We start from the raw sequence: 10248 nt of genomic DNA, 5'->3' as shown, positions 1-10248 counted from the left end.
CTTGCTTAAACAAATGTGGTTTCTACTGACAATTAAGACGTGCAAACGGGAATGATGAGCAGATAAGAGGGAATCTGTAATTCTGATTAAGATATTAATGAGCAAGCTAAGATGGACTTAGTCAATATAACTATTTGTTCACTTGAAATGTATAGTGACAAATTTCAGAACATGTGCCATTCTTAGTTTTTTCCCTGTACACCAAGTCAGAACCATAGGACTAATAAGGGGCATTTAAGCAGACAATGAAAGCTCTTACAATATTCGATGATAACATTTCTCTAAAACAGGCTACATGTGCACCACCAAGTCAGAACAGTAGGTTGAGTTATGAGAGGGAAAGGGACCAAATTATTAGGGTGAGGCACATGGGCTACTAACCGCTTACTACACAAGATACACTTAGTATTACTTTTGTAGCTACAGTATACATATCTCCCTGGCATATTACATCACTTATCCACTAATGCAGCAGCATACAAGACATTTTTGTGCTGAGCTTACTTGAACAGGAAGGTCGCGAGGCGGTCCTTCTTGTTGGCAAATTTTGTCATGAAACTTTGTCATATAAGACTGGCATTCTCTGGATTTATGGTGCTTTCAAGACAACTGGGAACTCTGAAAAAACCTAGGTCGAATCATAACGTCAATGATTTTCAGGTTGGAGCTCTAAAAAGAGGCCAGAGTTCCCGACTTGGATTTCCGAGTTAGATGACCGTTTATTTTCCCAGTCAGAGCTTGTTTTTTTAAGAGTTCCCAGTTGTCTTGAACTCACTGAAGTCTGAGATTTCCCGGTTCCGAGTTTCCAGTGGTTTTGAATGTCGCAGAAGTCATGCTGGATTGATAGCATGGCAAATGTATTTAAACCCAAACTTGAACCACACACCCTCTCCACCGAATAGAAGGCAGGGCAACGCTTACAGTTAGCCACCGATTCCTTCATTGTTGAATTTGCAATTTCCAACTTGTTGTGTAATGTTTATGTCCAGTGGCCGATGCGCAACGATACATTTTCTGTAATTTCTCTTCATACAACAAGGATTGAAAAGGATTTTCCAGCAGATTGTCAACATGATTCATGACTGCTTGTCTAGCTAAGATTTTGAAAGTATGATGTTGACATGATCAGTCCAGGGGAACAAAATGGCGCCATAGAGAGAACACGGTGTTTCAGCGAGCTCACGCGATATTCGTAAATTTATATTCTTACATTAATCTCCTAGCTTGAAAAAGTGGTAGAATTGGCAAAATAAGTTACCCTACAATGAGTCTTGGCGACTATTTCTCAAAAATCTTTGACAACATGCCCAACAGAGCTACTAAGAAGTCGACCAAAACCGCCATCCCTGTAGATGTGCAGGAGGAGCTAGCTAACGTTAGCGAATCTAACAACATTGCGGATCCAGGCACAATGGACCTGGTGATTCAAAGGATGACAGATAACATTACTAAAGTGATCGATGTTAAGATAAGAACGGTCCTGGAAGCAATAGCAGGCCATTCAGCTGAACTACAGAGGGTTGTCAAACGTGTTGATGAGGCGGAAGGAAGAATTGCCACTGTGGAAACTTCAACTACATCCATGGACACTAAGATAAAAGCACTTGAGAAGCATGGTGCGCAAAATGGCGGAGCACATTGACGACTTGGATAATCGAGGACGCAGATGCAATATCCGTGTTGTGGGACTCCCGGAAAATTCTGAAGGGACACGTTCAGTAAAATTGCTTGAGGAATGGATCCCTGGCTACCTACAAATGGACACTAAGGCTGGTCGTGTGAAGCTAGACAGAGCACATCGCTCTCAAGCACCGATACCCGGTCCCAATCAGCACCCACGACCAGTGGTTATAAAGTTCCACAACTTTACCGACAAGCAGCGCGTCATGGATGCGGCTAGAAACATCGGTTCTGACGGTAGTCAACGTAAAGGTCCAAAGGTCTCATTCTTCAATGATTATTCCACAGCGGTTGTACGAAGGCGCAAAGTGTTTGATGAGGTGAAGGCTCGACTCAAGAGAATGAAGATCGACTACGCACTGCTGTACCCGGCCACATTGAAGATTATGGTCAACGGATCGCCTAAAAAACTCTACACATCTGAAGAGGCTGCTGCGTTTATTGACTCTCTCGGGTAAATAACCTTAAGCTGCACCTCCGCAGCATTGGATAACGTCTTATTTTATTTTGAATCTGATCATGAAACAGTGGTGTAAGTTCTCATGTGCTCCTGTTCAGTAATATTCGTATCGGTATTATTTTTCTTGCTAAAGTAACTGCCGCCGTAGCTCAGACTGAGATATGTGTGAACCTATATTGGTGCCCAGGCTTGGTTTTAGGTGGAAGAGCCTCAATCTTCTTCTATTGATTTTAATTTCCACATATATAAAGGATGAGGCTATTGAGTGGCAATGCGGACTTAAGAGTCTACATTGGAAAGTTGAAATCCCCTGCATGTTAGCTAGTGGGAAAACCCCCTTTTGGATCTTTACATGTTTAATATTTGGGTTTAGTATAGTTGGAGTTCAGGGTTCATATCGTTTGTTTACGCCCAGTGAGATAGAGGAGAGTTCAACACATGGAAAAAGGTACCACCCCATTTTTACAGTAGGACATGATCAGTCCAATCAAGCTACAGCAACATGATTTGATGTCATTTCATCTGTGGCCAATGACCTTGAGCCTTCTTGGATGTGCACTTCTAAAGTAAATCTATGGCAGCACCCAAGGGGGCTTGTACTTTCTAGCTCTCCTTGTAGATGTTGCATTGACACAGTGTCACCAGGAGTGATAGAACACTGAGCCAATCACAGCACAACTGGAGGAGAGATTACCAACCCCTATGCTCTGTACTTAATATTCAACATGTCCTCAACTGGGATTTGAACTCACAACGAATATGTAGCGAAGGCCAGCCGACGAGAGCATACAGGTCGCAGTGGTGGGTGGTATATGGGGCTTTGGTGACAAAACAGATGGCACTGTGATAGACTGCATCCAGTTTGCTGAGTAGAGTGTTGGAGGCAATTTTGTAAATGACATCGAGGATTGGTAGGATAGTCAGTTTTACGAGGGTATGTTTGGCAGCGTGAGTGAAGGAAGCTTTGTTGCGAAATAGGAAGCCAATTCTAGATTTAATTTGGATTGGAGATGTTTAATATGAGTCTGGAAGGAGAGTTTACAGTCTAGCCAGACACCTAGGTATTTGTAGTTGTCCATGCAAGTCAGAACCGTCCAGAGTAGTGATGCTAGTTGGGCTGGCGGGTGTGGGCAGCGATCGGTTGAAGAGCATGCATTTAGTTTTACTAGCTTTTAAGAGCAATTGGAAGCCATGGAAGGAGTGTTGTATGGCATTGAAGCTTGTTTGGAGGTTTATTAACACAGTGTCCAAAGAAAGGCCAGATGTATACAAAATGGTGTCATCTGCGTAGAGGTGGATCAAGGAATCACCCGCAGCAAGAGAGACATCATTGATATAGACAGAGAAATGAGTCGGCCCGAGAATTGAAACATGTGGTACCCCCATAGAGACTGCCAGAGGTCCAGGCAGTAATTTGAGAAACCAAGGCTATTGAGTCTGCTGATAAGAATACGGTGATTGACAGAGTCGACAGCCTTAGCCAGGTCGATGAAGACGGCTGCACAGTACTGTATTTTATCGATGGCGGTTATGATATCGTTTAGTACCTTGATCGTGGCTGAGGTGCACCCGTGACCAGCTCGGAAACCGGATTCCACAGCGGAAAAGGTACGGTGGGATTCAAAATGGTCAGTGATCTGTTTGTTAACTTGGCTTTCGAAGACTTTAGAAAGGCAGGGCAGGATGGATAAAGGTCTGTAACAGTTTGGGTCTAGAGTGTCACCCCCTTTGAAGAGGGGGATTACCGCGGCAGCTTTCCAATCTTTAGGAATCTCGGAGGATATGAAAGGGAGGTTGAACAGACTAGTAATAGGGGTTGCAACAATTTCGGCAGATCATTTTAGAAAGAGAGGGTACAGATTGTCTAGCCTGATTTGTACGGGTCCAGGTTGTGCAGCTCTTCCAGAACATCTGCTATTTGGATTTGGGTGAAGGAGAAGCTGGGGAGGCTTGGGCAAGTAGCTGCGGGGGGTGCAGAGCTGTTGGCCGGGGTTGGGGTAGCCAGGAGGAAAGCATGGCCAGCCGTAGAGAAATGCTTATGGAAAATCTCGATTATCGTGGATTTATCGGTGGTGACAGTGTTTCCTAGCCTCAGCGCAGTGGGCAGCTGGGAGGAGGTGCTCTTATTCTCCATGGACTTTACAGTGTCCCAAAACATTTTGGAGTTAGAGCTACAGGATGATAATTTCTGTTTGAAAAAGCTAGCCTTTGCTTTCCTAACTGACTGTTTTGGTTCCCGACTTCCCTGAAAAGTTGCATATTGCGGGGACTATTCTATGCTAGTGCAGTACGCCACAGGATGTTTTTGTACTGGTCGAGGGCAGTCAGGTCTGGCTGGAGTGAACCAAGGGCTATATCTGTTCTTAGTTCTACATTTTTTTGAAAGGGGCATGCTTATTTAAGATGGTGAGGAAATGACTTTAAAAAAACGACCAGGCATCCTCGACTGATGGGATAAGGTCAATATCCTTCCAGGATACCCGGGCCAGGTCGATTAGAAAGGCCTGCTCGCAGAGGTGTTTTAGGGACTGTTTGACAGTGATGAGGGGTGGTCGTTTGACCGCGGATGCATGCAATGAGGCAGTGATCGCTGAGAACTTGATTGAAAACAGCAGAGGTGTATTTGGATGGCAAGTTGGTCAGGATAATATCTATGAGGGGGCCCATGTTTACATATTTACGGTTGTATCTGGTGGCTTCCTTGATGATTTTTGTGAGATTGAGGGCATCTAGCTTAGATTGTAGGGCAGCCGGGGTGTTAAGCATATCCCAGTTTAGGTCACCTAACGAACTCTGAAGATAGATGGGGGGCAATCAATTCACATATGGTGTCTGGGGCACAGTTGGGAGCTGAGGGGGGTCTGTATCAGGCGGCAACAGTGAGAGACTTATTTCTGGAGAGATTCATTTTTAAAATTAGAAGCTCGAACTGTTTGGGCATAGACCTGGAAAGTATGCTTTGCAGGCTATCTCTGCAGTAGATTGCAACTCCTCCCCCTTTGGCAGCTCTATCTTCATGGAAAATGTTGTAGTTGGGTATGGAAATCTCAGAATTTTTGGTGGCCTTCCTAAGCCAGGGTTCAGACACTGCAACGACATCAATGTTGGCAGTGTGCTAAAGCAGTGAGTAAAACAAACTTAGGGAGGAGGCATCTGATGTTAAACCAAGGCTTTTACGGTTACAAAAGTCAGCAAATGAGAGCGCCTGGTGACACACAGGGCCTTGGTTAACCTCTACATCACCCGAGGAACAGAGGAAGAGTAGGATGAGGGTACGACTAAAGGCTATCAAAACTGGTCGTCTAGTGCGTTGGGGACAGAGAAGAAAAGGGGCAGATTTCTGTGCGTGGTAGGATAGATTCAGGGCATAATTATTCCAGACGGTTATGGTTGGGTGCTGGTACAGTGAAGGTAAACCTAGGCATTGAGGGACGATAAGAGAGGTTGCATCTCTGGACGCATTAGTTATGCTGGGTGAGGTCACCGCATGTGTGGGAGGTGGGACAAAAGAGTTATCTGAGGCATTTTGAGTGGGACTAGGGGCTCCGCAGTAAACTAAAACAATGATAACTATCCTAAACAACAGTGTACAAGGCATATTGATATCGGAGAGAGACATAAAGCGAGGCATAAAGCAATCGCAGGTGTTGATTGGGAGAGCTAGCTAAGACAACAACGGGTCAGACAACAACAGCTAATCAGCTAAGACAACAACAACAGGTAAAATGGCGATGAATGGGCAGAGAGGGTCAGTTAACTACACACAGGGCCTGAGTTCGAGGCTGGGAGATGGGACTGGCTCAACGCTAGCTCTGTTAGAAGTACACTCAATAACATTTTTATTTATTTATCATAGGGATAAGGAGTAACATTTAAACAGAGTAATGCCCCATCAACATTCGACAACTTTACAGAACATAAAATTGCTGAAAAAGTTTTTAAAAAATGAGAGAATAGTCGGATTAACAGAAAATTGAAAATTGACACAGACATGGTCGCGTAGCAGGAAGATCAAAATGCCATCAACCAAGAGGATGTGAGTTCAAATCCCATTTGTGGACATGTTGAATAATAATTACAGTTTAAATTAAAATGCACAATGTAGTCAAATATGTAAGAATGGAAACATTATACACTAGCTTTTTCCACTGGTGTTACAACCTTTTTGAGTTGGTGGCACCAGCAGATGATTTGGTCACACCATTTCTTTTAAATATATATGTGTTACAGAAATTAATAATGACCTAGCCTGTGTCCCATAATACTCCTGCATCTGACACAAACACATTGATGAAGTCATAGTAGCTAGTCAGTCCCACCATTTGAGATGTTGAAAATGATTGAGGAGTTACTGTATCACGTTTTAAAATGAGAAAGCCAACATAAACTGGGTTCCCTTTGTAATGCAACGCTTTGTATGGAAAACCAAATTGAAGCCAACATCTGATGTTTTCTTGCTCACTAGCGCAACACCCTTCAATTGAAACAGCAGGAAACAAACGAAAACACCTACATAAAAACTGATCATAAATTCTATCATTGAAGCAGTAGAAATTCTAAATCGGCTACTGTAACTTCAATGACTTTTCAAGGACCAAAGAGCTTATTGGAATTGTCCCATTTTCAAGGACCAAAGAGCTTATTGGAATTGTCCCATTTTCAAGGATCAAAGAGCTTATTGGAATTGTCCCATTTTCAAGGACCAAAGAGCTTATTGGAATTGTCCCATTTTCAAGGACCAAAGAGCTTATTGGAATTGTCCCATTTTCAAGGACCAAAGAGCTTATTGGAATTGTCCCATTTTCAAGGAAGGCTCTTCCATGATGACTGAATTGCACATCGCAAATATTCAACCAAGACTTTCCCGTACAAAAAAAGATTGCAGTTAGAGTGCAGTATAACTGCAGTATGCTGAAAATACTGTGTCCAAAATAACATGTTTTTTTTTTACTTCAGTAATTTTGCAGTGTAACTGCAGTTAGACTGCATTATAGCTGCAATTCAACTGCAGTACACTGCAGTTATTCTGCAATTACTCCGTCTAAAATACCACAGTCGACTGCATTTACTGCACTTTTACTGCAGTTTCAAAAAGGAAATATTTTTTGTAAGAGTTGAACTTTTTAAATACCTGGTTTGCATACCCATTCTTTTCTTAGCATTTACTGGGAGATATCATAACTTGGAACATGTTACCTACTACTTTCCCCTACCCCTATTGCTGTCGGTCTTCATTCAACGCAACTGTGTAACTACTATAGTTCCACAGCCTTCTTTAGGTAAGATGCCCAGACAATAATTAATAGTTGAATGAACATACTGTATGAGAGCAAACACATCAAGTTGAGCAAACACATCATTTTAAGTTGATTGAATTTGTTCCTACTTTTTCACAAGCTAAGTTTGGGCCAACTAATTTGTTTTAGTTCAGGTAACACTTCGACGGAAAAATTGAGTAAACAAAAAAAAATGTCTCTGGAACTAGTTACTTAATAATAATTTATAGTGTGGGTGAGGAAGGATCATTGAATACAACTGAGGCTGCAGTGTCCCTCTACCTAGCTTACTGACAAACTAGGGTAGACCTGGGGCAATTGTAAAAGCTTTTGTCTTTTAATATATTGCTCAAAGACCACCCGAACTAGGCCAGCCATTTTTTTATATTAGAAACTTACATCTGTCTCCTAATCATTCACACCATTTATAGGTCTGTATATAAGACAATTGAATTCTTGGACAATAATGCTCAGGACGGTATAAGAAAAATAGTGAGATATTTGGCTGTAACTTTTCAAGCAGGGAGAGAACCCAAATGGGCAATACTGTGTGAGTTTAATCACTCTAACTTGTTTCTGTTGGAGAAATTGAAAATGTTTCAATTGCTCCCGGTCTCCCCGACTGTAGTATTAAAACACTTTCCCAGTTGTGATTTCATGTTGGTCTGTTGTAGTGACACTGTTTGGCCCAAAGGTGGTGCCTGTAAAGACTCTCACAGGCATCTGCAAACCTGAGTTACAGTGCTGAGGAAGAGGAGGATGATGATGATAATGATGATGAAGGTGATGGTGACAATGATGATGACGAATGGCGATGGTGACAACGATGATGACGATGGTGACGATCATGATGGTGGATGGATGGTGACGATGGTTATGATAATGGTTGCTATGCTGAGGACAATGATGTTGATGATAGTGATGATTATGGGGTTATCATAATTAGAAGGAGGAGGAGGAGATGGAGACAGAGGATGAGTGTACAGTACTGACTACACAAGACGTTTTAACATTTCAGTCTGCTTTCATAATTGAACTCCTATATATAGTCTATACTGCCTTGCTAATTCTGACCTTTATAATGAACTGCCCTTATCGGCATAAAACTCAGTCGGTGATGCGCCACAGGTGCTCTGGACTGAAAGTGACTGTGTAATTTCCTGTGACATTCTGAGTTCATCTGCCTTTCCCCGAGTCATTTCTCTCTGTAAATAGCCTGTAAGAGGAGGATGGATGTGAGGAGGCTGCTTACCCGCTGTAAGTACCCAGTGAAGAGGCAGATCAGAGGGTGCATACTGTGTGTGTACAGTGGATGATCCAAGAGATGTGGTTGAAAAGATGCTGCATGAAACGCTTGTTTTTCTTCTTCTCACAAGACATTAGTATACTCATGATTCTCACGGCATCTAGTCTCAGTCGCGAGATTAAAGATGAATCCAGCTATAGCTTTTGTCTCTTCTTCCCCAGGTCTAGGTGGTTGCTGTATGACTTTGTAAATGCCAGTGTTCCTACTCCGAGGCTTTACTCTGTTATTAGTAGACTAGATACGGGTCTGCTCTTACAGAATGGCTTGTGGACAACAGAGGGGTCAAGCTCAATATTGCTGGGTAGAGATGGGGTCAGCGAAAGGGATTTATACGCTGGCCTCTTCAGTCCTTAGTCTCACCAATAATGTTCTCTCCACTCTCAATGGATGGTAAACTGCTTCTACAGAAGTGTGGAAGAACATAATGGAAGAACATATGAATAGCTGATCGCTTTGAGCCATCGCTAGATATCCAAGTAGGCTATACATGTTGATCAGCGGAAAAAGTAGCCTTCCTTTTTTCACTTGATACTGTGGTGTCTAAGGTATACATTATACAGTTTAACACCATTAGAGCGTCACATTTTCAATGGCCGCTATGCTTGATCGTTAGCCAGTCAAAATGGCTGAATATCAGAGATAAAAGTCATGGAGAGAAGGGAAAAAACATTAGTGGAGCGATTTGAGGGATAGGAGGAGAGAATTAATCAAATGAATGTGATCCGGCTGACACTATCTGAACAACAGAAGTGAGAAATGAGAGGTGTAGGGAAGGGGGATGGCTTTTTTTCTCGGAACTAGATGAGAGATGACATCAGCTCCCCTTTAATGGTGAGCGGCTCAGTACAAGGGTGCATCTCAAGTCTGAAGAGGGTTCCTCTTCTTGTCTTCTCCCCTTTGTCAAAGGTTAGGGCAGATGAAATCAAATTCATTATTACACATCCGCCTGGTGAAGCCCCACACACACACACACACACACACACGTGCACGCGTGCGCACACACGCATACACACACACACAACATTCCAAGCAACATGGCCGTACCCTGTCCTGATCCACTAATGTGTGTCCTGCTTCTAGTGGGCTGAGGGTTACTCAATAACTAATGTGTGTCCTGCTTCTAGTGGGCTGAGGGTTACTCAATAACTAATGTGTGTCCTGCTTCTAGTGGGCTGAGGGTTACTCAATAACTATTGTGTGTCCTGCTTCTAGTGGGCTGAGGGTTACTCAATAACTAATGTGTGTCCTGCTTCTAGTGGGCTGAGGGTTACTCAATAACTATTGTGTGTCCTGCTTCTAGTGGGCTGAGGGTTACTCAATAACTATTGTGTGTCCTGCTTCTAGTGGGCTGAGGGTTACTCAATAACTAATGTGTGTCCTGCTTCTAGTGGGCTGAGGGTTACTCAATAACTAATGTGTGTCCTGCTTCTAGTGGGCTGAGGGTTACTCAATAACTAATGTGTGTCCTGCTTCTAGTGGGCTGAGGGTTACTCAATAACTAATGTGTGTCCTGCTTCTAGTGGGCT

The sequence above is a fragment of the Salmo trutta genome, chromosome 9 (genome assembly GCF_901001165.1).
Source record: "Salmo trutta chromosome 9, fSalTru1.1, whole genome shotgun sequence".
NCBI lineage: Eukaryota > Metazoa > Chordata > Actinopteri > Salmoniformes > Salmonidae > Salmo > Salmo trutta.
This window is presented reverse-complemented; position numbering follows the sequence as displayed.